We start from the raw sequence: 17,123 nt of genomic DNA on the forward strand, positions 1-17,123 counted from the left end.
CAAAACGAGAAGAAACGACAAAATGTATATTTCAAATTCACTTTACATATTGTATTACGCATTCCTCAAGCACGAGATTCATTTCAATTTGCATAATTTGAGACGTCCGCGCGGAGAATTTAGATTAAATTCGGAGAACGCGCGGGCCTCGCTTATAACTTCATTCAACTCGAGTTATCATCATTTTGCAAGAGAGGGATACACGTCGCATCATTCTGACAGTTGATCGATTGACCGGGCGGATGAAAGACCTTTGCCCCATTCGATCTGCGACATTCGATAAAAGCGCGTTCGAAAGCGCTCGACGAGAGCCTAGGGATTTCGCGAGGCAAATCTGCAGGAGAGTAACCAGTGTAAAATGGAAATGGCGAACAATCGCGGATTGATTCTGAAAATTGCTGCTGTAAGAATTTTCATTGCACTTTCCAGCGTTCTTCTTTCGTTGTCGCCGCCTCGTCTCGTTCCACGTTTCGCGTTCACCCGCGAAATCGCGGGAGAAAGTAATTGAAGCGCTGCTTTTCGTTATCACCTCGACGTGCCACGTGCGAGAGAATGCAGCTTTCGCAGCAGTTGCGAATCGCAGCAGGCGAAATGCAGTTGGAGATCAGTGACGGACGTTAGTTACATACGTGCCGCCGCGATTTTCCGCGAGACCTCTCGGTCGCGTTTGCGCGAGTTAATTACGGCCCTCTCTCCCCCTTCACCCCAACCCCAACCCCCCACCCCCTCTCTCTCTCTCCCCACATCCATCACCGGATATAGCGCCGCAACGAAAATAACCGAGGGGCGATTTTCGCCGGATGGAAAATGTTGCGCGGCGCTTGCGTTTACCTCAATGCAACATGCGCGCACGGGGGGGAGGGGGGGATCAAGATTATTATTTTCTAAACACGCATTTGTTGCGGTATTATAATAATAATAATAATAATAATAAGAATAATCTTTATTGAGCAAGTTGGTACATTATATTGTGAACGATAATAGAAAAGGGACCAAAAAAAAAAAAACGCATCGAAAAGTGAAGTGACAGCTGTCAGCTGATGACAGCTGTCAGCTGATATACGATGCTCAAGTCGTACATATATATGTACGTGTGTAAATAAAGTAAGTGAACTAGAAAACTATAAGTAAGTATATAAGAAATTTACAACAAGGTAATTGCAAGAGCAATTGATATCGAGATTAATTAAATTCATGCGTGTTTTTTTTTCTCGACCCCCCCCCCTCCGCCCTCCAAGCAAGATTTCTTCGCGCGCTCGATTATGAAATTTGCGCGAGTTTCGTGATTGGACCTAAGTCAATAGACGAAAGAACTGCGAACGGGGAGAGAGAGGATCAATCAATCGTCCGACGTTAAACGGATAGCGCCATAAATTCCATCTCTCGAATTTCGGGGCTTACGTGTGCGCAATCGGGTGCAACTGCAGGCGGAACTGCAACTGCAAACCTACTGTAATTGAAAGGGCCGTGGGGTGTGGGGGAGGGAGGAGGGGGGGAGAGGAGGGGAGAGGCGCGTGCTATATGTATATGTGTATGGAAGTTATCGCGTATGAGGGGGACCGCGTGATCGAAATCGAAAACCTCGGGGCGCGCTTCCGAATTAGGCGCGTCGACATGCGCGCTCTAATCGAATTCCCGCATACAGCGCGCGCGCGCGCGTATTCGCACTTACAGCTGCGTTATAGAAACTTTTAATCATCGCGTAAATTGGCTCACATAAATCGAGAAACGCTTTTGACGTAGGTAATTCCGATATTTCTCTTCCCACGCAAATGCAACGATTATACGCTATATGATAAAATTGTAATAATAATACCTAATTAGCTGGATATCTATAAATACAAATCTATATATTAGCGCGTAATATACAGGATGTCCCATTTTAAAGGACCCACTCAAATATCTCAGAAACACTGCGTTAAAGCGAAAAATGTTTCAAACAAAAGTTGTGTGGCTTCAAGGGGGCCATAAGATGGTGACAATGATTTGACCTTGGAAAATCATTCGAAGGTCATGCGAAGGTCAACTTTAAAATCTTAAATAGAAACCCCCATTTTTTATTTAGTATTCTTGTAGCTGACATCGAGAGCTTTCCAAAACACTATAATAAAGTATTTTTTTTTTTATTCAGTACTTTTTGAGTTATTTTATATTTTAATCTGACATATTTTGATATCAAAAATAAAATATTTCGTAAAATATTCAGTTTTCGATAATTTTACCGTAATACTTCTATGTACAGAATAATAAGACAAATTAATTAGTGCAAAAAAAACAAATAATTGTTTAAAAAAATACATTGTAAATAATTTTCTTAAAAACAATTTTTTTTTTATACTAATTGATTTGTCTCATTATTCTGTACATAAAAGTATTACGATAAGATTATCGAAAACTGAATATTTTATGAGATATTTAATTTTTTATATTTTTATATAATATTTTTAATTTTTTATAAAAGATGTCAGATTATAAAATATAAAATAACTCAAAAAGTACTGAATAAAAAAATTGTTTATTATAGTGTTTTGGAAAGCTCTCGATGTCAGCTACAAGAGTACTAAATAAAAAATGGGGGTTTCCATTTAAGATTTTAAAGTTGACCTTCGCATGACCTTCGAATGATTTTCCATGGTCAAATCATCGTCACCATCTTATGGCCCCCTTGAAGCCACACAACTTTTGTTTGAAACATTTTTCGATTTAACGCAGTGTTTCTGAGATATTTGAGTGGCTCCTTTAAAATTGGACACCCTGTATATATTGTAATTCGAAAGATCTTTATCAATCGCAAATTGCATGAGTTACGTCATTTTATGATTTAATTGCCGAATATGAAATATATATAATTATAAATTGTACGGATAATTTGAGTTCTACGTTTATTTGTGAGCAATTGCAAGATTAGAATTAATATGTGCAAAATTATCTGTCGCGATTGTTTTAACAATATGGATTGCACGTATAAACATAATATGAAATAGTAATAACATCAAATGTAGAAACATAATTGCATAATTAAAATAATTTACTTTGCTATAATTCTTAAATATATTAATGGTTAAAATTAACCTTTACAATAAAGCCGAAAATTTCAACAATTTCAACGAATAAAAATATCGAAAGCTCCGATGTGATTTTAATGTTATGTAATTAATGTATGACATTAATTTTATAAATATCATTTACATTATTCATAATTAATACATAAATTTATTTTAACATAATACATATGTGTGTAATTTGCGTGTAATAAAAGTCGAAAATTAATACAAACCCAAAGCAATTTATTTCGCTTAATCTCGATATGTCATACTTTATTCCGTTGAAATTCTCATTTATGGCAAAACAAAATTATGACGAAGCAAAAGTACAGATTAAAAACATTGATACTCTGGAAATAAATTGAATATATCGTAGAAAAAAAAAAAAAAAAAAAAAAAGAAGAAGAAGAAATATATCTATGGCAAGTTTTCTCGTCTTCTCGAAAGGAAAAGAAAACTTTCGATTTAAGGAACTTTTGTTTACCCGATCGCGTTATGTGTGATTTTTGCTAACGACTTTACGGTGAGTTCGTAAATTTCATTTCCGAGTGTGCCGTAATCCTAAAAACTTTTCAAATTAAATTTCTAAATTACGCTTGATCTAGCAAAGAGCTCTCTCTCTCTCTCTCTCTCTCTTCGGCCTCGCTTAACTTCATTCCTTTATTTTTTCAAACAGGCGAGAAAGTCCTGAGAGTTTGACGAGCATTTATCGAGTTTCGGGAATTCCCCGCCCAACTTGCGGAAGTTTTGGTCGAGAGTCCCATGGCGGAAATAATGAATCGCTTCGCACTATGATAATAAATGTGACCCTTGATAAATCGCAACATCTGCCAATAAATTTCTAGTACGATGCGATGTAATGAAAATGTGTGTGTACGTGCTGAAACTAAAGCCTTTCGTCTTGCCCCCGTTATCAGGATTAATAAACTCAATTATATAAAAAGAATCATAAATAAAAGAAATATTCCTTGAAATTTCATCACAACTTCAATCAGAAATCGCCAAAACCTTTTAACGTCATAAATAAACTATGTATAAATATGTATGTGTTTTTTCCCTTTCTTTCCAAGAAGCATTCATAACTGGTGCATATAATATTATGCGCTTTGCAAATTTTCTTTCAACTACAAAGTTTCCTATAGATGAAAATTTAATAAATTAATACATCTCTTTGCAATTTTTTTATTCAATATTAAAAATAATTCTGAAATTGAAATCTCTTGCCATTCGAAATCAAATAAATCATAAAAATATATTGTCCATATAGTAATTTTAGCATTATTAATTTGTTAATAAACATTGAGATACGTAAAAGTTTAATCATACTTTTAGGAAAATTGTCAGAGAAATTACAGCCATTTCTTCGAAATCTTCTCTGAAATCTTACAATCATATTGTGTCAAAGCTGTGGCGTTAAACAAACTCGCAAAGGTTTAATGTATCAGTCCAGAAAACGACTGAAAAATTTAAATAAGAAGAAAAGTAAAACCGGAAGGCTCGCCGGTTAGAGGAAAGATAAAAAAAAAAAAAGTTCAAATGAAAAGCGCTGGCCGAATCGAGGTCAGCCGAATAATAAATCATTCGGCAAAGTCCTTTTCAGAGGCTAGAGCACCATAAACCCTCCCGTATTTTTTTTTTTCCCAGAACGAACATATAAAAATGTCCATCTTACTTGCAAACATGTTCGCTACAAAGGAAAGAGGATAGAAGTAAAGACATATAAATCAAAACAATATATATATATATATATATATTATATATTATATAATTTTATTCTCCAAAAAATAATCTTACTATAATCTGATTTGTTTATAGAAAAATGCGTGCATTATATCATGATTTTCAATGTATTGTTATATACATCTTGTTCTATTTATATACCATAAATTGATTCGCGCTTAAAGAACTTGCCATTTTCTCGTCGAGTCTCCCAATTTTATGCATATTCGATGCATATGCTGTTTCTCGTACATTCTTGGCAATCAATTACTCAGTTACAGCAGCTGTCTCAGAATTCCGCACACGTGGCCAATACTTCCACCAGCATCACGTTTCCGTCGTATTTTTCCGTATCGCTTACAAAGTGTCTTTCATGTTATCGAATTTTCAGTGCTTCTAGAAAAAGCGGATTGTAAGACCGATAATAAAATACGAAACTAATAATATCCGCGACTGGTCCACGCGACAATATTGCGTTATATACAACTAGCCACGTGTACAAATACCCGCCCATAAAATCGTATTCCCGTGTAATATATGTGTCCGCTGTTATGCATGTTGCAGAAAAATATAAAAAAAGCCGTAAATCTAGAATCGATAATATGTACCCGATACTCGTGCAAATTTCTAAGAGGTTCGTGTTATTTTTTCATTCAAAATGTAAATGTGTTTTACGTAACAACATTTTTCTCAATATAATTCTCCGTGTAATCAATTTATTCTAAGTTCATACAATTTGCTATAAATAAATATAAACACCAGAATATCTCAGCAATTTTGCACAATATCTATGTATTATTGATAAAATAAAACTCGCTATATACTCTGCACTTTAATAAGAAAATAGAAAGACGATTACAGAGATTATTTAATCGATATTTTGATAATAATTTAAAATTTTCAATAATTAAAGAAACAAATAATAAAACTTAAAATCCGTAATAATTGCCATAATAGTATAGCTCATTGAACAACGATAAAAAGTTATTCTCCCTAAGATGCACGCGGATAACCGTGTACATGGTAATGGATACGTGAACTGCGAGTTGTTCCGGATAATGGTATCATGGCTAAGCCTCGCAAATAGGTTCGACAAGGAAGATAATGTCCTGTCACTACAAGCAAGAAGGAAATATCGAAGAATCTCATCCCGATCGCTTTAGTCGATATACAGGGTGTTCCCAATTTAAATAGGAAAACTTTAGGAGCGTGTAGGGAACCAAAAAGCTAAGACAGAAAGTCCTTTAGAGACTTGCTCGTTTTTGCTCCATTTTGGAGAAAATCACAAAATAAGAAGCGAAACAAGTTTTCGTTTTTTTTTTAACTTATTTATTTACATTTTATTTATGTTATCATCTATTTAATGCGGATATTGTTGAAAATGTTGCCCTCTTGCAGCGATGCGAGCGTTACATCTAGCACTGACCTCGTTAATCGCAGCTAGACATTGTTCCAGTGATATTTGGTGCACTGCGTCTATGATTCGGTCTCTTAATTGCTCTCTTTAATTGACTGGCACCGTAAAGGATAACATCAAGCGTTTGCATATGTAAGGAACCTTGAAGCAGAAAGTTTATTCGGTGCCAATCAAGAGAGCAACTGACAATGAGAGATTGAATTTTTGCGATTTTCTCTAAAATGGAGCAAAAACGAGCAAACCTCTAAAGGACTTCTCGTCTTAGTTTTTCGTTCCCCTATACGCTCTTGAAGTTTTGCCATTTAAATTGGGGACACCCAATGTATATTCGCGCGACTATATTTTTATCTACAATTAAAATCCAAACAAAAGTTTGGTTGACAATTAAATGTGTAAAAAAATATAAAATAAAATTTTCAGAAAACTAGACTCTTTTATACAGAGAAATGGAAAATGTTTTGATAGAAATCAAACTATGTTAATTTTATATAGCATTCTGCCAAATTTTATAAAATTTTAAAACTTTTTTTATATACTTTTAAAATAACATTTTTATAAAAAAAAAAAAAAATGACGAACTTTTGAAATTACGTTCTTTTAAAATTGATTATAAACTAAAAAGCGCAGATATTTGCCGTCCTATATGTACAATGATCTACAAAGCCAATAAAAATAAAAAAATAAATAAAAAACCGATGAGGCCAATATTGTCTTTAGTTATATACTCTCGTGCTATTATATAAAAAGTGTTTTTTTTTCTTTCTTTCCTGAATCGATGTGACATGGTCGAAGAAAAAAAGTAGCAATGACAGGTTGCACACAGATGCTCCGTATGTAATGGAATATCCATGCTACAATTGCCTGAGTTAATAACGTGGCAAACAAACCAGCAACGGTCCGCGTTCGATATCGTTTAAGATCAATCCCGACGTTATAAAAATAAAAGAAAATTTGTTTTGTCCAATCGCATACATACCCCCGTACCTCAGATAAATAATAAAACAGAAACTAAAAGAAGCGATAATGAATTTTAACAAATAATCCAGATTGTTTTTGATCCTTTATAATGGAAAAGATGCAATTTCCGAGATACAGAACAAGGATAAAACGATAAAATTAAAATATATTTTTTCCATGCTCTTTCCTATTGTTTTTCCTATGAATATATCGAGATATATTTCTGAGACGACACCCCAAATATCTTCCTTATATCTCGAGTATAAAAAAATTGTATAAAAAAGGAAAAAAAAATTATATAAAATATCGTGTCCATCATATGACGGAGATTCGCGGGAAAGAACATGAGAACGCGCGGAGATCGAAAAATTCAACTTCCTTTCTGTGGGTTCACTTTATTCGAACCCCGATCAAGGTTCGCGGCGGCGTCTCGATAGACCACTCGATCGACCGGAAGTGATAACAGAATGCACCTGTGCTCTCCCGTAATCGGCGAGCTTCATTGTTATTGTCGCGCTTCTCTCGTAAGATTGGAAAACGGAGATGTTGAAGATCGTTGTGGCGTTTTATCGCATCGTGACACGTAGAGATAAATTGACCGAACAATTATAAAAAAAGTTAATGTGTTCTCCATTTATCATACACTTGTTACGTCAAAATATATTTATTTTATTGGCAGCTTCATTCTTAACTTAGAAACAAAAAACAAAAAAAAAAACCCGGCTTTCCATTTAAATTGTACATTTTTTATAACATGATTCAAGTCTCATACGGAAAAGATGCGTAAGCTACATATGCTAAAAGCATAGATTTTATGCCATAAAATAAGTGGAACGAATATCGGATAAAATATGAGCGTAGACGAAAAACGACGATGCAATCTCACCGTATCAATTTTGAAAGACAGATAAAGACGGAACGCGACGAACAAGCATTTCTCTCTGTCGTGTTCAAATATTGAAGGAATTACAAGAAGAACGATAAATGCTAGCGGCGTATTTGCGAATGTATCATCTGTTTAAGTGTCAACGAAACGAAACAAATAACATAAAAGTAATCCTTTATCCGAATGGGAAACAAAAAAAAAGGGGGGGGGGGAAATCGTCGTCGATGAATCACGGCGTGATTTAAATGTACGTGTATATTTTATACAAGTTTAAATAACTATTGTGCGTACGCTCACTCTATCGATAAAATAATATAATACAAGAAAATCTGCCATCTCCTATTGTTACATTGCCAGAAACTCTCTTTTAAAGGATCGACTTAAGATATTCATCCATAAAGAATTATTTCTTTCTTCTATACCTTAAAACTCGCTGTTTCAAGAATTTACGCGAGAATGAGACGGTCTTCGATTTTCGAGGCACTCGAATTATTTACTTACAATTTACGCCAGCCTTTCCTTATTTAAACGTTACTTTGGTTTTAAATGAAAGTTGAAGAAATTGCGCGAAACAGCCAAATATAGAAATCATAAAACGCTAAAACGAATTACTTATCGCACCTGCACGTGACTGATTTAGCAAGAGGGAGGAAGAGAGAGAGAGAGAGAGAGAGAGAGAGAGAGAGAGAGAGAGAGAGAGAGAGAGAGAGAGAGAATTATAATGCACAATGAGATGAAATGTTCGCACAAAAGATTGATTTGTCAATTGAAAATTTAAACTGAAAATATGTTCTCCATTTTTTTTTATATCAATTGTAAATATAAATGTCTGTTCATAATCAAATATTATTCATTAAAATCTATACACATGTACATTTCATGTGTATTAAGACCAAATTAAATGCGATGAGCGTTTACGTCTCAATAAAAAAGGAAAAGGAAAGGAAAAAAATGCAAATTTCTAGAACGACATAAGTTATTCATGCATGAAATCATGATTATGATTCGATTTTAATTGCAAATAAGCTGCAACGCACGAGCGAATTTTATCACGATCTAATCGAGTTGAGAGTTAAAAAGTTTTCGTTGCCCACGCCCCTGATACACTTGGTATTATTCGCGCATCGTGGCGGAGAGGATGCAATGGCCGCGCCGCCATAAATTACAGGAGGTTTCGCGTCGTCGACTTTTATTTAGCGTGACATTCCCGCAAGTCAGGATTGCCGATCGTGTAATTTACACGACGCTAACACGCGAGACGTCGCGTCGCTGGAAAACGAGCCGATCGACGCGATATCGTGGGTTGAAAAAGTCTGCTCGCGTGATAAACGAGCGTCGAGAAAGGACCTTATTACAGCAGCGTACGACGATCGGACGCGGTTGCCGATCCTTAGGAATTGGGTCTCCCCTTTAGTTCCGTTTGCGTCACAAACCTCTCGTTGCCGCTTTCTATCGCGATTTCACCTGCCCGAGCTCGCTGTAGATTTTGCATTTTTTGCGGGATTCCAATTTCCTTTCTCCGTGCACACCGCGACGAAAACTGCCGTATGTATTCGTTCCATTTCTGCATCCTTTCAAGCGCGGGATTTTCACGCACCATGGAGTAAGCGTAAATATTTGTCGCGCTGCGTATCTATTCTCATCTCGGTCTTTTGTCATCTGACAAAAAGGACTGGTGTGCGCGGAATATTAAAAAACTTAGCCGCATAAAAAGCCAAACGTAAGAAATATAAGTCTTTTTATATTACACGTGCGAAATCATACATCTTCCGCGCACGTTTCTCCAACGATCTTCCTTTTGATATCCTTTGAAAAAGTCCGTGTGATTCGCCACTTATTTTTAACACTAAATTTTAACACTTGAGCAAATAAAAATCTCGGATTCATTTTCTACTCAAGTTGATTTGAATCATTCAATAATTGTCAATGACTCAACGTTGTAGATAATCATGATAGAGCATCTCGTAAACAGGATATGCCGTGTGTAAATAGTATGTGGCGATGCAATTCAAAGTAGTCATTATAAATGAGTTGTTTCTTGGTAAAATCATGAAAGTCGCGTCGCAATAACAAAGCATAAAAGAGACCTTCCGAAATAACAAACGTTTGAAGCAGCTTCGCGAAATTAAGCGGGCAACTTGATTATCCTGGGCGTATGCTGGAGGGAGTTGTTGGTTACGTGCAGCATAATAGAAACGTGTATCTATTACGAAGCATTCGTGGTATAATATGGAGAGCGAATTAATTCGACGCCGGCAAACTTTTTTTTACGCACGCATATATTAAGTTTCTATTATTTCCGCGAGCTGTGTTACTCGAATACACTGGGTGTCCCGAATCTACCTAAAGATCTTCTTACGTTTTGATCAAATCGCTTTTATCTATAAAAAGAAAAACCACTATCAAAAAAGAGCGATGATAGTGTTTACCAGGTATATAAATATGAAACCGGAATTTTTGTATAGAAAATACACGTTTATTGTATGAAAATGATAAAAAATATTTTATTCCAAGTATTGCCCATTGCTAGCTATACATTTTTCCCATCTCTCTGACAATTTGTGGATGCCACGCCAAACAAACTGTTGCTCCTTTGAGGCAAACCAGTCATCGAGCCATTTTCGTACATTTTCGTAAGAAGTGAAACGCTGCTCGGCAAGTGCGTGTCCCATCGATGCAAATAAGTAGTGATCGGATGGAGCCAAGTCTGGTGAGTAAGCAGCATGCGAAAGTATTTCCCAACTAAACGCCTCAATCGTTTCCTTGATCGGTTTTGCTGTGTGTGATGGTGCATTATCATGAAGCACTTTGTGTAGCCTTTTTTGATATTCTGGTCGTTTTTCACGCAAAGCTTGATTCAAATCGAGTTGTTGTTGCGTTTAAGCGTCATCCTCATCCAACAATGTTTGCAATTCGCTGTCTTCAAACTTTTTCGGTGGTCTTGCACGTTCTTCGTTTCTCACGTCAAAATCGCCACTTTTGAATTTTTTAAACCACTCAAAGCACTGTGATTTACCAAGAGCATGCTCACAGTAAACTTCGACAAGCATTCGATGCGATTCTGCAGCAGTTTTCTTTAAATGGTAACAGAAAATTAATGCTGTCCGCAAATCGTAGTTTCCAGGCACAAAATTCGACATGTTCAACGCTATTAAAAACTATGCTGTTGTATGAAACTTGTATTGTTGTGAGTTGAAAATCTTTATCAGATGTCAAAACGAGAAAATGGCGCGAATGGCGCGGTCTGGCGGTAACTACATTGACAGCTAGGACCATCTATGGGCAAATTCCGGTTTCATATTTATATACCTGGTATATATTTTTATACGATGACAATATAATACGTATACATGTATAATTATTCACACACTTTATAAAAGGTCTCTCTGCGCTTGCATGTACCAATGTACCTCGTACAATATTTCAATAAACAGCTCACAAATAAATTACTTTATGCAATTATATTGTTATTAAAGATCAATCAATCACGTGTAATGAAAAATGAAAATAATTATTTTATACTTTTCGACATTAAAATATTTTGTGAAAAACACATTTCAACAATTTTCATTAAAAAGCATCCTTATCCGTAATAATTATCGTTTCCACACAACGCAACAATTTTAAAAATAAATATTAAATTAATAGAGATGTTTTTAACGTAATTTGTCGAAATGTTTTTCACAAAATATTATAATGTCGGGAAGAATAAAATAATTATTTTTCATTACGCGTAATTGATCGTTCTTTAATAACTATATAACTGCATAAAGTAATTTATTTGTGGCCTGTTGATTGAAATACCTCACGAGGCGCATACACAAACATGGCGAGACCTTTTCTAAAGTACGCGAATGATTACACACTTATGCATTAGTACTGCACGTATAATTCCGAACGAATATTTACATATCCTCAGGCGTGATATCCCGTTACAACGAGTTTCAGTCAAAGAGATTGTCTCTGTATCTAGAACATCTGTACAGTAACTTTACACAGTAGGAGCATTCTAACAATAAGTAGGACATTCTAATAACAGCCTGTCATCAGTCTGTTTATAATTAATGGGGAGAAAAAAAAAGATATAGAAAATAAAAGCATGCGACACTCTGCCAAATGGCGATGATTTTTGAGCATCGTATGGATGATTAAAAAATTTTCTAGTAAATTTAAAAACTTTACACTTTAACATTACTTTAGATTTTTTAGTACACATATATATTATTTCGCGAGCTGTGATTTTTATATCTGCTATAAAATTTATAACCGTAGAATTACGAATGTTTATAACGATGTATACATTTAAATAATATAAGAAGATCGAATATGGTAAATGTCAGAAAACTATCTCACATCACAGAAAGGGCGCATCACGCTGTAAACATTTAATTATTTCATTCTTATATAAAATTTACTTTTCATTTAATTATATTTATAGATAACAATTCAGATTAATATGAATTGATGATCTCGCGCATCTCAACGCCCATAACGAGTAACGATCGACGTGAGATTGTCCATCGGTGCAATCTGTTTTTGCTCATGACGCCGCGCCGTTACTTCGCGATATCTCGTTAAAATATGACACATCCGTTGCGTCTGTACCTTTACGAGTACCTTAGTCGAAGCTCGCTCGCCCAGCATCGCTAATGACGATCACCGTAATTCCAATCGCTTTTATCGCGACATTGCAACGTCCGGGGACTGTATTTTACGAGAAGCAAATTTCTTGCCGACATAAACATTTCCGTCATGCTGGCTCATAATATTGCCAGCGACGATGTCAAAGTTCTTTCCCTTTTTTCGTTTCTCTTCTCTTCTCTTTACGGATATGTACCTACGTGATATTGCAAAGTAATACGCGTAGACCTCATGATCGTCGTCAAATTTCCGCATCGTTGCCGATAATCTGGCTTACGCGACAGCTTTCGTGCGAGTCGTCCTTACACTCACGTTGGACTAATTTCTCTGCTTATTCCGACAAGTTGCGATGCAGCTCCGAGATGTAATGCAGTTTTACGGCACGCGAATCCATCTTCGTCTTCTCTGCTCTTCAGCCATGCAAACTGAGCTCGTAAACGAGTCGTTTATCACGAAAGTTGAAATCTCGAAACGCAAGTTTGTCAAATGAAATCGTGAGGAGTAAAGTCAAGCACGAAAAACAAATTTATGTAAACCTCTCTACTTTTACAACTTCTTTAGTTTTTTTTTTTTTTTTTTTTTTTTTTTTTTTTTTTTTTTTTATATATATAATTTCGCTATTGATTAATCAACATTAAATATTTTTGACAGTTCAGAAAAAATTTATCATCTGTTTCATCAGTTGAAACTAGCCATTCAGTTGTATCTCGGTTACTTGTACATGTAAACTGGCATAAACATCCTTAACATACATTTTCTTTCATCTTGTTTATGGGGGACGTTTATCAAGGTCGATTAAACGGAGATACTTAAGTACGCGAATCTTGATAAATATGTTGATAAATTAAATAATAAATGTGTGAAATCGCTTTTTGAATAATAAATTGAATTTTAATATTTGTACTGAAGACAGACCGTGTGCTTGCCTTTTTCATCGAGAATAGAACAAATTCATTTTACATTATGTTTTACGATATAAGTTTAATTAACTTTACCTTAATATTTTTGATTGATCGTTATTTTTTATTCGATATATAATTTCAGATTTGTTGATCAGTTTTTTATTACATTGAACAATATAAAATACATTATCTATTGTGGAACTGTCTAATAGCGGGTTAATTACGAGAATTTTAATTTTTATTATGTTAACGATCCAATGAAAAGGACCACCATTGTGTGAGAGAATGAAAGAAAGGAAAAGGCAAATATGCATAAAAGGTTACACCTTACGGATTTTATCGCTATTTAAATATGTTGTAGGGGAGGTTTTTCCGAGTAATTCGCCGCAAGAAAAATGTGGGGAAAAGCATTCGTTTAAAAGATATGACAAATTAAAGTTTGTATATGCTGTAATAATCTATTATCTTTTTATTGAAGAAGGCTTACGACACTTACGGGAGGGCTTATTCCCCTACACCTCCACCCCGTAAAAATTCCACCCCAAAGCTACAATTTGGGTTAATATTAACGTAATCCATCTATGACCCTGAATAAAATATATCTCGTAAATGTAAACAAAAACATTTCCTACGCATTTCCTCTGCAAGAAATAAAATGTACACAAGTATCATCATTCCTAATTGTATTTTATAAATTACTTCAAATAAATTTCAATTTATTGTATCTTCTAAACGAATGCTTCCCCCCACTTTTTTTCTTGCGGGCAATTACTCAGAAGAACCTCCCCTACAACATGTTTAAGCGGCGATAAAATCGGTGAGGTGCTTTTATGCATATTTACCAAAGAAAGGAAGGGATCGCGGAGCAGAGCGTTGTATGGCGCAATAGTAAAACGCATTGTTTCTGTTTCATGTAATAACGTGGTACGTCTCGTGACATTACGTAGAGTTGTATGTATGTGTGTGTATATGGATGCGTTGAGAGTAATAAAATTTTGTAATAAACATTCCTGAAACGCGCATTTTGAAAATGCCGAAATCGGCGAATCGGGTCCGGAAGCCTGCGGAAACACATGAAACTCTCGTTGAAATGCTAAATTTCGAGTTTGGCCGCTAAACGAGCTTTTGTCGTGCTCTCGTACACGCGAACCCTCCACGATCCATGAATATTTATACGGCCCATTAGTCGTTGATCGTCGATTTTCCATCCATCGATTCAAAATATTCGCGTGGGTCCGTGAAAAAAAAGCTGCGGCATTTATAATATTCTTCTACTTTATCAGCGACGAAAGACCTCGCGAAACGGAGAAACGATCGATAAACAAACACGTGATGGGCATCACAAAGCGGAAGAATCTTAAATATTCGTAATTGTTTGGAGAATCCATAAAATTTTGCTATTCCGTTAGGAATTGATCGTACGAAGAGGTAAACTCTATTCATCATAAATTTTTTCAACACTTCATTATTTTCTGTTTTAAGATATTTCTGTAAAACTTTTTTCTACACATCTTTATAAAAAAAGAGATAAGGAAAATACTAGTAGAACTGAAAGTTCTGCTACATCGCAATGTCTACTTCATGGTTGTACCAGAAAGTATGAGTCTCTAGGATTAAGTGAGTTTTACCAACGTCGGCCAACTTTAATTCCTCATTCTTTGTTCTTTCTGATTCTTCCAAGAATTTCAAGTATAAATTAACGAAGAGTTCCCTTTCAAAATAAAGTATGCGCACGAGGAAACTATGGATAAAGTTAAAACAATATTATAATTCCGAGTTATTATTTCAAAATATCAGTAAAGTTTCTATTGTTATCTTCATTCTCATTTTTCAAACTATGAGAAAAAGATATTCTTAGATCGAACACAATTATTGCGCGACGATATTTTTAAATTTATCCACATAATGCAGGATTAACTATTTTGACCGTACAATTGAAAAGGAGATGGAAGGAGAGGTGAAGAAAAAAAAAAAAACAGTTTATAAACCTTAGAGAAATCTCTCTTATACCGGATTATTTCGCGAATTAAGAAAGAAAAAAGGGAACTTCACGAAAAAAGCGCTAAGCAAACGGCTTATATTTACATTTTTTTTTTTTTTTCGTCGGCGTACGGTTTCGTCGATAGATTAACGAAGACATTGGAGATATCGGAGAGGGCGAAACGTTTGAATTATCTAACGTATACGCCTACTACGTGTCATATTCCGCGCGCTTGCGATATGTCCACGTTTTACGCGCGTAGAGACATGGAAAAAAAAAAAGTTATATTGATAATGCCGCGCGGCGTTAAAGAGGCTCGTATAACGTGCCATCGCGCACTTTAGTGTGCTTTTCTTCCCTTTTTTTATCGCTCGTGCACGCTTATCTTTCCGGGACATCGGTGATTTTCCGGGCATTAAGTTCGCCCCGTATACATATATCTGAACATCTCTTTTTCTCGTGTCCCATTCGTAGCGTAGCGCTCATAATCGTTAAACCGTGTTGCGCGCTCGCCACGAAACGCATCCCTATAGAGTTGTAGAGGGATGAAACTATAGAGAGAGCGCATTTTCCACGCGCGCTCGTCGTTAGATCGTTGGAACAATCCTTGACCTCGCGATCAAGCTTCACAGCGGGAGCTTTTGCCGTGCACGATGCACTTTGCGATAAAATATTTTTTAACAACCTCGTCGTCTCGTGATGCATACCGACGATGATGATGGATATCGCGACAAAAAAAATATTAGTGCTTCGGGTGAAGATTAGCGGCATTTTTATAGCAAGCGTAAGAGGGGTTGAAATCTGCGGGAAGGAAAGCAACGCACCGGTAACTTTTACATCGGTACATGTACCGTATCTTCAATATATTAATTTTATGATTTTAAATAATATTTTAATATATATGGGGAGATTATAATTGCTTATAGAATAATACTTCAAAGATCTGAAAAACCGAATAGGTTTTTAAAAGCGTTTTAACCAATGCTTATTTCGTATTTATCTGTAATCCGTTATAACTAGAAAGTTTATTTTTATTTATTACCGTTAACAGCCTGATGTGTCTGAAGGCATCTCTATCTCGTTATCAGAATAATAATAATAATAATAATGAGAGAGATTCAAAAATAATAAGAAAATAAAAGTTAAAAAGAAACGAACGCGAGACGACAAACGTGGCCGGCGGTTTTTTTCGTTGAGGCGGAGAAAAGTGTCGAGTATATTTATGAGCGGATGGGCAGCGGGGAGTTTTTCATAAATTATTAATGACCGTAAATTTATGTCATTGCGCCTAATGTCCAGGGTTGTTTTTCGCCGTCCGTGACAATTTTTTGCACGCGAAGGAGAGAGAGACCGCGGTCGGTCGGGGAGGAATTAATTTATCAAACTTAACGACTAGAAGAGAAGCGGCCATACTTTAATCGACGGGGAGCACTCGGAGGAGGAGAGTTTGCACTAATAGATATCATCTTTCTGTCATTTATTGGGTTGAGTAAAAAGTCATTGCGTATTTTTGCAACAGATGGCATTAGTTCAGTTTTGGCAGTACTAGAGTCATTCATACTTATGTTTGTCATAT

The 17,123-nt window shown here is 35.6% G+C and overlaps 1 protein-coding gene across 9 annotated transcripts in view; it reads right to left on the bottom strand.

The window, feature by feature from the left end:
• The window catches only part of LOC138941873 (RNA binding protein fox-1 homolog 2), a 322,458-nt gene that overhangs the window by 210,224 nt on the left and 95,111 nt on the right, over window positions 1-17,123 (bottom strand). The window lies entirely within an intron of this gene.

This window comes from Polyergus mexicanus, unplaced genomic scaffold, assembly GCF_030449975.1.
Source record: "Polyergus mexicanus isolate NDT 795.1 unplaced genomic scaffold, iyPolMexi1.0 SCAF_20, whole genome shotgun sequence".
Taxonomy (NCBI): Eukaryota; Metazoa; Arthropoda; class Insecta; order Hymenoptera; family Formicidae; genus Polyergus; species Polyergus mexicanus.